Source organism: Ambystoma mexicanum, chromosome 1p (genome assembly GCF_040938575.1).
Source record: "Ambystoma mexicanum isolate Mex_15411 chromosome 1p, UKY_AmexF1_1, whole genome shotgun sequence".
NCBI lineage: Eukaryota > Metazoa > Chordata > Amphibia > Caudata > Ambystomatidae > Ambystoma > Ambystoma mexicanum.
Genome location: NC_090921.1, coordinates 1,065,716,824 through 1,065,732,158, shown reverse-complemented (window position 1 = coordinate 1,065,732,158; position 15,335 = coordinate 1,065,716,824). Strand labels below are relative to the sequence as shown.

Below are 15,335 nucleotides of genomic sequence, written 5' to 3'. Positions count from 1 at the left end.
GCAAAGTAAAAAAAGCTCTTTTTTTGGAAGCATATTTCGCTTACCTGAAAAATGAATTGGCTCTCGGCGTATAGAGGTTTACTTGCAAATATATATCCGGCTATTTTTTCAATTTTATTTTGTACACCTTTTTCCAATTTGTATCTATTTTTTCTTAAAAAATGAAACCACAGCTCCATTTTTTTTACCTTCAATTTTGTAACTTTTCAGATACACTGTAAACTTTACATTGTACCCACGTGGCCACTAAATGAAAATGCAAGTCTCCAATGCCCACTAATAGAATGCATTGCCAGTGCCCAATGTCAAGAAACAGAACAACATGTCTCAATGTCGCTCAAAACAAGTTTGGCGTGTTCCCACCTGCCCAGTACTGTGCGTGAATAGTGCAGCTGCAGGTTACATTTGATGATTCAAAGCGTTTACACACTTTTTAGGCAATGTTATGAAGCACCTGAAAACGAGGCATTTCTGTTGAATCAAGCTTTTCAGAACACTTGTCAGTGGTTCCGGATAGGGCATGTGTTCATAGATCTCGGAATCAGTCTCGTTAGGCAGAAACGAGAGGTAGAACTAGAAACTGAAATAGGACAGGCAGTTTTTTTCACTGCTGCATCCCAGTCACCATCTTGCATGACAAACACGCATGACAGTTCTTGTTAGCCTGAGAAGATTACCCCAGAGAGTGCATTCAGTGTATATAAATAAGAGCCTCATCTTTTTTATGGTAAGACCGCATAATTGTTTCTTGTGCAGAAAAGGTTTTAGAGTTCGAGGTAGGAGAGTGTATAACGTGGCTGCAACCTAGTGTCTTCTCTTTTTATGGAGAGACAACATACTTGTTACAGAGAAACAGCTTATTCTTTGGATGTAGGAAGGGATTTAATCAGTGGCATTCATTCAGTGTGCCATTTGTTGGCACAGTAAGTGGTCTTACATAGTGCCCTTCTGCCAATAATGTTGGGCTCGCTGCCCATGGCCCTGTAAGAAAGGCAGGAAGGGGTGTTGGTCGGATAGTGGGAAAGGCAGATGCAGAAAACCTGCAGTGTTGGTTGGTGCAGCTTGGAAGTACCCTTTAGCTTTGCGCAGATAAGAAGAATCAGACACTTCCTTGTGATGGTATGGATGGGCGCAGGTTAGCTGGATGGGAAGCCCCCGGGTTTCGGAGCATCGATTGAGAGTGTGATTGTTGGTCAAGAATGGGTTGGGTAGGCGACTTAAGTACATTCGACCTGGTGGGTTGTAGAAGGGGGGGAGTAAAGCGTATGTTTGCAAGATATTTAGTGATGGGGTAGTTGAGGGATGAGAGGGGAGAGTGGAGGCGGAGCGGTTGTAATATTGTCGCTTCTTTGCTCTTAGTTGTAGATTTGTTGGAGAGATTCTGGTGCAGTGCAATGTCATGCGAGAGGGGTCACAAACTGGCATTTGGTAATTACAAATGGTAATCTCGAGAGGTAGTCAAGATTCTAAGAGGATTTCAATTTGAAGGTCGAAGGGCATGTTTTAATGAGGTGGTATTAATATTCCAGATAGCACCTATTCAATGTAAGCGGTTATAAAATGGGTGTGAATGCTTTCCACTAACGGGAATAGAGGTGTTTGCGCTCACAATGTGGTATGTTCGTGCAACACACTGGACCCCTTATCAATTTTCCGGTGTGTTGATGGGTTTGGGAGGATAACTGTTGCATAGGTTTGGTTCTGCACCGTTTTCCTTCATATCTTTCAAACAGTTTTTTTCAAACGCCAGGTTTTGAGCTGTTTGCTGAATGTCATGTGTTTTGCTTCCAGGCTGACATGTTTAGGGAGGGTATTCCAGAGCTTTGTGTTAATAAAGGAAAATGAGGACCCACTCTTGTCAATTCTTATTCAAGTTCAGGACTCGGACGAGTTAAGCGTTGCTGGACCTTAGTGTTGTAAGAGGGGTGCAGTGCTTATATTCGTTCTGAGAGAGAGGGGGCTCCTCCCATCATACAAGTGATATGCAATTAATACGATTTTCTTGACAGGCAACCTGTGCAGAAAACATAGTACTAGATATGTTCGAATCTTGGAAAGACAAAATACTTGTTGCAGAACAATAGCTTATTTTCTGGAGGCAAGAGAAGATTGTATTCAGTGGCATTAATTTACTGTGCCATTTCTAGGTAAGGTAAGCGCCTCTATAAAGTCCCCTTCTGCCAATAAAGTTGGCCTTTCTGTGCCTCGCTCTGAAGAAAGGCAGATGCAGAAAACCCAAAGTGTTGATGGGTGCAGGTCGGAAGTACCCTTTACCTGTGTGCTGAAATGAAAACTCTGAAACTTCTTTGTGATGGGTGTGGATAGGCTTAGGCTTGCTGGATGGGCAGCCCCCAATTTGAAAAGCATCGATTGAGAGAGTGGTTGTTGGTAAAAGATAGGTTGGCCAGAAGTCTTTTAGGTACAGCAGACTTGGAGGGTCTTCTCAAGGGAGCGAGTGAAGAGTAAGGTTGCACAGTTAGGAAAGGAGAGGTTAGTTGGGAGAGTGGAGTCGGAGGGGTTGGGGTATTTTTGCTTGCTGGCTCTTAGATGTAGATTTCTTTGAGAGATTCTGTTGCAGTTCAGTGTCACAAAGCCGATGGCCTCAAATCGGCAGGGAATCCCACAAATGGTAATCTAGAGAAGTCAAGATATTAAGTCAAGACATTTAGAATGATTGCGATTTGAAGGTCCAAGGGAAAGTTTTATTGAGGTATTATTATTCCAGGAAGCACCTATGCAATGCAAAGGAGGATGAGCTGGGTGTGACTGCTCATCACTAGCGGGAAGAAAGGTGTTTGTGTTATAATGTACTTGTTGCCAGTGCATGCCTGCAAGGGATGCTGCTGTGAGCTAGCATGGAACGCTGTGTGAGCCTGCAGAATGTTTGGCTATGAATCCAGCTCCAGGATTCCAGCCTTGTCAGTTGAGCCTGGGTGACGGGACCCAGTGGTCTCCTAGTTAATAGCTTAATGTAACTTACTAATAAAGATCTTGTATTTATTTGCATTTTTTAAAACGCTCACACAGCCCGGGGGCATCGAGGCGCTGTTACAGGAATTGTTTGTTTAGTTGCGTAGTTGTTTCTGTCTTAGTTGCATATTTATAACACGCTTAAATACCCATAGGTTTCTAAGCGCGGACCCGGGGATCGAAACTGTGTTGCTTCGTGTCGTCTTGCTTCCAAGGCAAGCACGTTGACGCTGAGCTACCCTTGAAAATAAGCTTAAGAAGTCTATAGAGGGTGCTTTGTAACATTGGCGACGAGGATTACTGAGAACCTGCGCAGAAAAGAAGAAGCTGCTGAGGGGGGAGCAGCAGCAGAAGGAGAGGAGGAACCACTGCCCCCAGAGAACAAGAAGTAAGCCCCATCACCCAGGGATAATGGGCATAGACTTTTAAGTTTGAAAAAAAGGGGGAAGTGAAGCCCCAAGTGGGAGGTCAAGAAGTTAAGCCCCAAACGATAAGCAAAGCCCTGGAAGCAGAGTCTGATAGATGAAGGAGGCTCTAGTACTGAAGTCCCTGCAATGAAGAAGAAAGGAAAACTGTAGATTCCAGGTTAAAAACCGCAGGGGGAAGTCTTGAGTGTTCTTGTGCAGTGAAGGAAGTGCAAGGAATGTACCCAGGCCAGGTCCCTGAGGAAGAAGTTTTGAAACTGAGGATAAAAGAGAAGGGGATATGTCATGTGGGAGCCCAGAGCCAAGGCGCTTTTCAGTCCATCAAAGGCTTGGAAGTATCTAAAATGTGAGCCAAGGAGTTTGCTGCGTGTATGGTGTCAAGATAGCTGTTGCTGTTTCAAGTACTTACAGTGCGGCAAAAGACATTCCCCAGGATGACGGTTAGGAGCGAGAGATGTGCTCCGTCCCAACCCAAGTGGGAAAGTGGTGACGTCACTGTGTGCTGCAGGGTAATGGCGATTGAGTGGAACACCAAGTGAGAGCACTCTGCAGCCGTTGCGTTCATCTGAACTCTAGCGTGCGTGCGACAGAGACGAAGTGGGGCTGTGTACGGTTAAGAGTAAAGAACTTTACTACGTAAGGTGACGCCTCCAGGAAGCAATGCCAATAGGGGCAGCCTGTCGCTTATGGGCTGATAAGAGGTGCCTCACTGAGGAGCAACGTATGCTTACTCAGCATGGAGGCGTTGAGTGGACATAACGATTTGGAGATCGTTCTGTCTTGGAACGATAAAGAGGAAGAACGTAGATATGCCTGGGGGTTTCTGTGTAGAGGTGAAGATCCACATATGGAAGATTCAGCGGAAGTACCGAAAGCTCACCAAGGTTAATTAGGATGAAGCGTGCAGGCATTGGGCCTGATCACGACTTTGGCGGTAACCCTTAAATCCGGTGGTAGTGCTATTACCGCCGGATTTAAGGGTATGCCAAATCAGGACTTCGGCAGATTTTGCCCCAGCTCTTGGCTGGGGGGAATTTGTGCTATTACCGCCAGCAGGAAATCCGCCGGCAGTAAGAGCGCAAATTTTCCCTAGTGAGCCCAATGGGGAATGGGGCATTCCCGAATGGGCTTAATGGGGAATTACATTACCACCAAACTCGTGATTCGGCACTATTAGTGCCGGGGAGTTCGGCGGTAGGGCTAATACCGCCGGCGGTAATACCGCCGGCGTTATCGCCAAAGTCGTGATCAGGCCCATTGTATAGTGAAGTTCGTTTTCGGCGTAGAAAGCACGTCTCAAAAGGATACTTGAGTGCCACTAACGTGAAAGTAGTGAAAAGCGCTGGCACAAGTTCAAGTTGGCCAGTAAGGTACCATGTATCCTTTTGTGAAGTAAATTGAGAACGAAGTTAAAGTTAAAAATTACTTGTAATTTGTGCATTGTGAAGGTGATAATCTGCACGACTTTGTGAAACTTGGTATGGGTGTGAGTGGGTCAGCGTTCATGAAATAAATATAACCTATTTGAGGATTTTTAGGTTTTGATGGACTTTGATGGACTCTACAGTGAACTGAAAAGTGCAAATATGTTGAGAGTTGGAAGTGCATAGTGCAAGAGGTGTAAGAAAGAGGGTGAGTGAGATAGAACTAACGGTTTGAGGAATTCTAGAAATACGTTTTCTGGAGCAACGTGGACTTTCCTAATATTAAAGGAATGTGCAACGTATAAGAAATAGGCTAGGCTGCATTAAGGCAGCATGGACTTATAGAAGCTAATGTGCCTATAGACCAATAGCATGGTAGAGGTAATATGCAAATGTCACTAATGAAGAAGTAAAGTTGAGGAAGTTAAGTGCCAAAGGTTCGAATGTCAATAGTAAGCTGGCATGTGTGGAAGATTGGTATGTCAGTGTCTCCCGCCTGAAGTTTAGAGCTCTAACTGCCTGAGTGTGGAACCTTCAGGTAAGCATTCTCAAATTCACACATCAACATTCCACATGACATCACCAGCTCATAACATGCAGGGTCAGATACCATACAACACATTTCCTTCCCTTACTAATGCACAAAATACACACACCGAATCACGAAGCGCAACAAAACACATCTCCCATACTACACACACGGAAAAACACATAGGCAACGAGGAAAAGGGGTGCACATCTTTTTATAGAGAGATGCAACTCTCGTCAACTATTTCCAGAATTCTCTATGCTCAGGCTGGGGTGCTGTGTCAGTGTCTCCCGCCTGATGTTTTGAGGTTTTGAAGTTTGAAGTGGCATTACCTCCCAGAGAAGTAAGTAGCCAGAGTAGGGATTAAGTCCCAGAGTAGTAAAGTCTGAAGTCTGAAGCCAGTGTAGGGATTACGTCTCAGAGTAGTAAAGTCTGAAGTCTGAAGCCAGAGTAGCGATTACGTCCCAGAGTAGTAAAGTCTGAAGTCTGAAGCCAGAGTAGGGATTACGTCCCAGAGTAGTAAAGTCTGAAGCCAGTGTAGGGATTACGCCCCAGAGTAGTAAAGTCTGAAGTCTGAAGCATGAAGCCAGTGTAGGGATTACTTCCCAGAGTAGTAGTTTGATGTCTGAAGCCAATGTAGGGATTACGTCCCAGTCTAGTTAAGCATGAAGTTTGAAGCCTGAAGTCAGTTCAGGGATGCCGTCTAGGTGTAGCAAATCTTTCCGAGCTTAGGGGTGCTGTATCATGGTATTGAAGTTCCCAAGTGCTGATAGTATGAAGTCTGAAGTTTGAAGTGTGTGTGGTGCTAACTTCCCAGTAATTTATTTTGAGTTGCATCTCTCTAAAAGATGCCCGGCATTATAACACAACGTGTTGTGTTGGATTTCTCTTGTTTCGGTTGTCATCGGAAAGGGAGGAGATGTGTTATAATGTACTTGTTGCCAGTGCATGCCTGCAAGGAATGCTGCTGTGAGCTAGCATGGAATGCTGTGTGAGCCTGCAGAATGTTTGGCTATGAATCCAGCTCCAGGGTTCCAGCCTTGTCAGTTGAGCCTGGGTGATGGGAACCGGTGGTCTCCTAGTTAACAGCTTAATGTGACTTACTAATAAAGATCTTGTAAATAAGCTTAAGAGGTCTACAGAATCTACTTTGTAACAGTTTGCTCTCACAAAATGACATGTTTGTCTGACTGCTGGACCCAATTGTTCGGTGTGTTGTTGGGTTCTGGAGGATAGCGATTTCATAGCTTTGGTTCAGTGCTGTTGCCTTGTATATCTTTCAAATTGGTTTGCTCAAGAGCCAAGTATTGCACTATTCCCCAAATGTCAGGTGGTTCACTTCCTGGCTGAGCTTTTAGGCAGGGTATTTCAGAGTTTCGTGGCCAGAAAGGAGGAAGAGGTTTCCCTTTGTAGTTTGTTATCGAAATTCAGGACTAGGACTAGTGCAACGTAGCTGGACCTTAGGGTTCCAGAAGGAGTGTAGTGCTGGAACTACCTTCTGAAGGAAAGAGGGCTGCTTCCATAGTAGAAGTGATAGGCAATGCATACGATTTTGATATATATTATATTCTTGACAGGCAGGCAGTGGAGAGTATGAGTACTTGTGTTGGTTGTATATGAATTGATCGTTTTACAACTGCTCGAATGACAATTGACCTTTTCACAATTGACCGAATTGTGAAGGTCAATTGTACCATATATGTGGGGGGAAACCCCCCACAACCCCCCACCCAACGCCAAACCCCCCCAAAACCCATATATATATATATTACCAAACCATTATATATATTCTGTCAATTGTGAAAAGGTCAATTGTGACCCTTTAAATTCGGTCAATTGTTCATTCGAACAATTGTAAACGACCAATTTGGGTAATACCCTTGTGTTACATGTTTGAATTTCTCATTTTCGGAAGTACACTCTTCCACTGCATTTTGGATTAAAGTGTCCTCATCCTTTCGTCTGGGAGTCTGAGAAAGAGGCTGTTGGCATAGTGTAGTCTGGATACTACTAGTGAAATCATGGCCAGGGGTCTGTGGGTGAATACCAAGTAAAATAAGACGTGGTGTAGAGCACAGAGTTGGACAAAGCAGCTTCTCATGATGGCTCTGACCTGCGGATCAAGTGTGATGTCCATTGTGGTTCCAAGGTTCCTACCCTTGCGGATGGTACTGGGCATGGGCCCATCTCATCAGGCCAAGGGATTGAGGTGGTTTTGGAAGTTTTTGGATTACAGAGCATAATTCTAGTTCTGGTAGTGTTGCGTTTTAGCATGTTTGCTGTGAAATGCGTCCATGTGTGCAAGGCATGATTTCAAATCTGAAGCGTTTTTTGATCGATTGCTCTCAAGTTTGTAGATTATTTTGTCTGTCATCCATGTAGTTGTGACGGGTGATGCCCGATCCATTGATCAAGTCTATAGGGGGGTACATGTAAATGTTTAATGGAAGAGGTGAATGTGTGGATCCCTGAAATACTCACTTGGTTGTTTTTGACAGATGGTCTATCTGATGGGCACAGCTTTATTAGCAGATGCACAAGGACACAGGGGATGCATTTGGGGGCTCTTTGAGGTTGTGATTCTCCCATTTCAATGCACTTTTGTATTTTAGCTTTGATGGTAATTCACTCTATTGAATCCTATTGGTTGTAATCAGATAGGAGAAGGAAATGTGCCTTTTGTTCTATTTGTACAATGTGTTGTTGTTGCTTCTCTTTAGAATTATTTTGTCAGTGGGGTAGTGGGCTTAACTCTGGTTAATTGTATTGGACTTTTGAATGAAGTGGCTTAGAAAGAGACTTCCAAAAGCCAGGGTCTCAATTCACCATCCAAAGGGAGATCAATTCTTCGCAGACTAGGCAAAATGGAGTTTCCAGTTAAGTTTCATCAGGATAATGATTTGATTTGCCAAGATATTAAAGTGCATATATTATACTCTATTAAGGGAATCTTGAATGGGCATTTGTTTACATTTATAGCAAGCTGTGCCTCAAATGATGAACAGAACCACATTTCTAAAGATATTCTGGTGATTATGGGGACATTTTCAAAGGGGAAACTCCGATTATCAATTATGCACATATTCTGAGAAGATGTGAGGGCTACCAAAATATCTAGTGCATTTTCCTGCCATGAAAGAAGATATCTTTACCTGAAATTTAAACTCAACCTATTACCATCAATGGAGATTTGGGGTTCCACATTGGGTATACTGAGATAGGTGTAAACATACCTCAGCAATTGAATCATTGAAACACCTTGTGATCTAATGTCCTGCTGTCAATACTGCATAACTACAGCACTTTAAGGACACTATTTATACGAACGTCGAAGGGGCAGGTGAACGCTTATGGGGTAGTTTATTATATGGAAATAATCTGTCACTGATTTTAAAACTGTGTAGATTCCTTAATCACAACTTTGTCTAATTAGCTGATTGAATGTGTATAATTGTGTTTTAAATTTCATTTTTATGGTGTTGCTTGTTTTCTATGTAGGCTTTATTGTAAATGATATAAAAAGATTGTGAAAGGTTTTACTGTAAAAACCAATACACAATAAATAAAAAGAATAAATAGGGGAAGATTTCAACTCTGTCTTCCAGCTGACTGCAGACGCAACTTTACCTCCCTCTAAATCAGATAGATGGAAAGCGCAGGCTGTGGCCAAAATCCTCAGGGCTCTCTCAATGATTGAAGACTGGTGTTTTATTTCACCAGAATGATATAAAATACACTCCTTTGTCTTTCATTCACAAAGGTTTCTCAAGGACTGATAGTCTGATGGTATCCCCCACGTTAATACCCTGGCTATGAGCCATTGAGATTAAGAGATATCTATCAGACCTTCCTCCAGTCTCTCTTTGGCTGCACACAGATTCCTTGCCCCAATAGACAAAAATCCATTAGACCTTAATATGAATGTGAGAGATCTGAAAATCAGATCCCACATCTCCGATGTCCTGACGCCTTATTTCCAAGAGAATGTCTCAAGGGACTGGAATGTGGAATGATCTGGGAATGCCCACCCAGCTGGGTTTTAAAGAAAACACCAAGGTCCATGTCAACATGCAAAGGGTTGATACGAATTGCAGACAGAGGTTGGCCATTTTATCTCTTGATGCACACAAGGGATTTCACAGTATTAACTGTTCATACATTAAACTACCATTCAATACCTTTGGTCTTGGCCCCAGATAATCCTAATCAACTTTCAAATTCCTCATGCAAGACTCCAGGTCATTACTCTCTAACTAACCCAATATCAATAACGAGGGGCACGTAAAGAGGCCTCTCCTGACCCCACACTAATTTTCACATTCTCTATGAAAACCCACATATTAAATTACAATTAAAGAAAATTAATGGTCTATGAATGAACACAACGTGTATATGTAAACATATTTGTCCTCTGGCTAACACACATAGGTGAAACCTTACTAGTAGCGTTATATGAACTGATTCTATACGTCTAGTAGTTTCTGCAAGGAATTGGGTGTTGTGGCAGTCACTATGCTATCATTGGCGTAGGACAGAATAGGGATAGCAATACCATCGGCCCTAGGTGAATAAAGTGAATTGATGATAATGATGAACTGAGTATTTTCTGGGAGTCTATGTGGATCTTAAACAACCGTTTGTAATCTAAATGCTTAAATATAGAGCATAATCACCAGAAGTTATCAGGAGGCTTCAGGAATCCTATCATTTTACTTGAGCTTAAGACAGTCTAGAATAACTAGATGTGAAGATCACCCCCATCAAGTGAATTCCTTTATAGAACAAGTCTCCCAGCACTATGTAGGGCAGGCGAAGGAGATCACGAGTGCTGGGATGCTGGGAACATCTCTTTGTTAGACTGGTTTTCAAATGTAAAGATGATTTTACCCACCAGACTTCTCTGCACATTCTGGGCCTGACTGTTCACTGTCCCTGTCTGCCATAATGATTGCTAGAAAACAGGGTAAAATACTATCCTTCATATGGTGCAAAATGTTCCCTTGGGTTACACACAGAGTCCATTAGAGGCCAGCTCTTCTGTGCAGTCTAGGCATCATGAACATCAAGAGGTATGTATCTGTCTCACAGAAAATACATTTCTATATTGCAATGGTCTCTTACCCACGGCAGAACAATCTGGCAAGATATTGAATAGTGTGATTCCAAGCCCCCCTCATCAAACTTACTGTACCTCTCCAGGTGAGCTAAACTGGGAGGGGGACCTCCCTCACTGACCACTGCATACTCTTTGAGCTACTGGGACAGGGGACTTGGCACGATTGGTATCCCCCTCAGGAATGGGACCTCTTGGGCCTTTATTAACTCATCAAAACTTGTCTCCAGAGATGAACAAAAGATACAGGTCTGCATGGGAATATCATATTCTTCTCACGCTTCACCAACTATATTGCAATGGGAAGCCCCTTACGTTCAATGAATGTAAATCTAAATTTCATCTGGAATGTGGGAACGATTTTAATGTGCCAAAGAGGTCAGAAGAACTAGCTCTAGAATCCTGAGGGGCCTGGAACTGGCGAGGACAGATGTTCTCTTTTTTATTGGCAAAACAAAGAGTGTAACATTATTCAGTAATAATTTTTACATAATAAAACTTAGATACAGAACTGAATTCAGATAACATACACTAGCAAAATCCATCAAAGTCTAATTACGAACAGAAGCAGCAATATTATCCCATAATTTCATATCCTAAAAATAATACAAAAGGCAGGATATTCATCATCAACCTATCGAATAACAGGGCTTGAATGTTTACAAAATATCCTTCCAAGGTTCATGGCAAGAAAGACTCTTTAATGTTAATAGTAATTCTGCTTGTCAGATTACCCCGACCTGTGGGGCAACTTTCTTCTGTTGCCTGGTAATATTCAGACAAGCAATTAAAATTGCATTAAAGAGGAAACAGGGGCCAGGAAGAATCTAGGGCCGGCTTCTGGAAGAAAGCAGTAAGTCAAGACAGGACAATTTGTGCCAAACCAAATTCCTAAGATCTTGCTAAGAGTTTCCTGCATAGGCCCCCATTAAGATTGCAACTTAAAAAAAGAAGAAAAATAGCATTAGGTCTGCGTTTGACAGCTTATAATTTAAGTGATAGGTTATTTATGATGTACTTAATACCCAGGGGTTTCCAAGCACAGACCGGGGGATCAAACCTGTGTTGCACTACATCATCTTGCTTCCAATGCAAGTGCGTTGCCCCTGAGCTATGCTCCCACCCTAGCGTTTGGCAGCTTACGGCATGGAGATAGTTGTTAAGAGTCGGGGAAACAGTAAATCTGATTTATTAGCTATACAAAAGTAATGAAACAGAGAAAATGATGTGTGCTTGTACCGAGTTATCAACTGGATCTTCAAAGCCAAAACAAGCTTCTCTTATGAGATACCGAGTTATCAATTTCCAGAAACACAAGAACCCATTTACAAAACTTTGTGCTGTGACCTGGAAAGGTAGTGGTATCAAACTAGAGTATTTTCTTAAAATCCCACCCCTTCCAGAGGACTTGGTACTTGTAAACAACACATCCCATTTTTGAGGTAAAGCAGATATATTTATTTCAAACAATAAAGGGCCTCATTACGAGTTGGGCAGTATTCTGGCGGTAAATCCGCCAGAATAACGCCCAAATGAATTACTGTTACCGCCACTTAATTCCAACGATTTAGCAACATTTTCAGCAGACAGTGGGAGGATTTACCTCCAGCATTGTGCTGGAGGTAAATCCCCCACTCCAGGGCCATACTCTTAGTATGGCAGTGTGGGAAAAGTGGCAGTAATTCCGTTACAGACAATCTTTTCCTGCACCACCATACTTGTAATGAGCCCCAAAGTTCCTTATCTGAAGGCCTTAACAAAAAGTAGATCCCCCCCAAGTCCAGAACTAGTGTCCATCTGGCGAAAAGAAAATAAGGTTATTCTCGCCTTCTCTTGAAAAGCTGGCAGAGCCATTGCAGTAACCTTAAAGCATATTTTTTCACAACGATATCACGAAAAATAATATAACTCCAGGATTTAAACAAAACAAGATATTTTCATGTAATCAAGGAATAGAGAACAGATGTCATATTTCAGACCAGTTTCCAGTTTACAGCATATATTCCTAAAGTCTTAAAACAGACCTTTTTGTAAATGAAAAATAGCATTCTTTCTGTCTGAGAGGCTGAGCTATAGTATTGGACATGTGGAAAGGGAAAATTACCCATTTACACGAGATTGAGGCTGCTTAATAAGACATTTCTTCTCATTTCTTCTCCACCAAATAAACAAGTGCAAAGACTAGTTTAACCTCCCCAATTAGGCTTTTGAAAAATGTATTGGCATAGCTCTAAATAAGTACCCACATTTTAGCAACACCCTCATTTTCATCAGATACATTTTGCTCATAATATTCAAGACGAGAGACCCCCATTGTTTAAAAAGATCAGTGACTTCGGAAAACATCCTTTCAAAGTAAGGAATGCCAATTCACTGAACTCTAGATGATGGAACAATTCCCAAATACTTGACCTTTAGAGGAGGTCAGCCCATTACATCCAGGAGTTTTAAAACAGATAGACTACGTCTTCATAGAGTTTAGCTTATAGGTAGAACAAAATACACATTTAAAGCTTTAAGTCAAGATTAGGAATTGCCAAAGCAGCATCTATGGTGTAAACAAGAATGTCATCCGTGCAATGGGCTGTGGTAAGCGCCATGCCTTCTCTACTAATAAAAGGATGGCATAGCGGGTCTCTTGTGCAGGAACCTAGCCATTGGTTCCATTTACGGGGCAAACAATTTTACAGACTTCTTGACCATTCCAACAATGGTGGCCTTTACTCTTAAACTTGGGATTCCCATCTTCAAAGTCTTGTTTTCAAATTTGGGTAAGTGCTTCTGCATCTTCCACATGCACATCTACTGCTGGGAGGCCGAACTGCAATAGGAACTAATAATTTGTCACAGATGGCCCTGAAAATACACCAACTCTCAAAAACTGTTCATGGGTTTATATTGAAATGTTTGAGTATGGTCTCACTAAAGGCCCTCCTTCTCTCATCTACCGTGACCTTTCCCTCCCTAGGCCAGGTGTCCCTAAATCCCAAGGTGGTCACTAGAAATTGGTAGTCCCTTCAATCAAATGCTATCTGGCTATTGGCAAGGGCCTAAAAGCAAGTGCCTCATCATTCTTACTCCCTTTGGGAATTTCTAGTAGGATCCTAACCTGGGGTCCCACGAAAAGAAGCTTCTTCGGAAGTGCTGCCTTCCAATCACCCAGATCTCTTTTGGTGTTTTATCTCTCACACTCTTGCGTGCCTTGCCCTGATGTTCTTTCCTTCTTCCCCTTCTATTCTTTTTCCTTCTCTTCCTCCCACTCTCCTCTCTGTCCCTCCTATGTTTCTCCGTTTACAGCCACTCTCCCTTTATTACTCTACTCCCTTCTTTTACTACTCTCCACTCGCCTCTTTATTGAACATTCCACACCATCTCCAAATCACCCTCTTTTCACTCTCTCATTCACCTTATTCACTCACTCCTACTTACATATTCCCCTGCACCCTTACTTAGTCTCACTCCCTCACATACTTATCATACAAACACACTCACACCTACGTCCCACTTTCTCTCACCAACCAATGCCTCACCTTCCACACGCTCCCTGTAATTGTCCTCCAGCCTCTGCTCCACCGTCGTTTCTCTTCCTGCTCTCTTGGCCTGCCATTTACTCCCTTGACCTCTCCCAAACAACCCACACTTCTCGGCATCCCACGTCCCCTTGTATTCTTCTGCTCAACCTCCTATTGGTTCTGTCCCCCACCTGGTTCCCAGGCCAATGTACGTCTGGCTCTCCCCAAAGGGTTGGTTCATACAAGTGCAAGGCTTTAAAGTGCTTCTTAAGCTCCGTCTCTTCTCAAATGCGGGCGTGCCAGTGTTTCAGGATGGTGGCCAATGACCAAAATAGTCAATTTCAAAGTCTTTAAGCAGGTGGGCTGCAGTGTTCTGAATGCCAGTTCGCAGCACATACTGCTCTGGTGCATCTCTGTTTATTGTACTTTAGCCAGGGGTTGGTTGCATGTTTCAACCTCTGCCACAAGGACCTCTGGGCTCTGCAGTCTCACAAAAGAAGAGAGAAAACACTGGCAAGCATTTTGTACAGCATTTACGGGGTGGTCAAAGGTGGTACTTAGTACTTGTAAGCATGGGGAGAGAGGGCACAGACAGGGGCCCTCCCAACTCCATCACCCTACCCCTTTTGTAGGACTAATTCTGGCATACACCCTGGCAGGCCTCCTGCCCCATTCTCCCTTGGCATGGTCAGGTAACTGAATTAAGGAGTTTCAGAAACAAAACTTATAATTTGGCTGAGCATTATAACGGGCAGTATTTTTTAATACTGCATGTTTTACCACTACTGCCAAACTCCTAATTGGGCCCTAAATCTCTTCATGTATTTTTTTATATTTTTATATTATTACTTTAAACGCGGTCCTATGTCAAGAGAAGCAAAGGGCAGAACAAGGTGAGGGTAACCAGGGTTTGGGTTGTCATCTTTTAACAGTAACACAGTACTGTGAGTTGCGGTCCGTGTCTTCATTAGGATTAGATAGTGACGAAGGGCTGGAGCTTTTAGGAACTGTGGATCCCTGCGCTATTGTTTATTGCTCTAGCGCTTGAATAAACTTCCTCTGTTGTTAGTCTGCCGCCTGTACGGGGATTTCAGAAGGACACAGCTCCTGCTGTCCCAGTGTTTCTAGCATGGATTCTTAGGTACTACCCAGTTTCTTGATCGTGATTTGAGCAGACAATAGTAGTAGTTCGTTTTTTTGGTGTTTTAGACAGAGCCTGTTATCTCTCATCCAACTGCTGACAGGATTAAGGAGGTTATTGACCTGGTTGGTATCTGTGGCCATGTCACCAGACAGCATGAACACCAATTGGGTATCATCGGCATAATTTGGGAAGAGAGTCTTTTTATTATACTATAGATC

General features: G+C 42.8%; 1 protein-coding gene across 10 annotated transcripts in view; it reads right to left on the bottom strand.

The window, feature by feature from the left end:
• The window catches only part of LOC138447993 (SLAM family member 8-like), a 656,143-nt gene that overhangs the window by 216,547 nt on the left and 424,261 nt on the right, over positions 1-15,335 (bottom strand). The window lies entirely within an intron of this gene.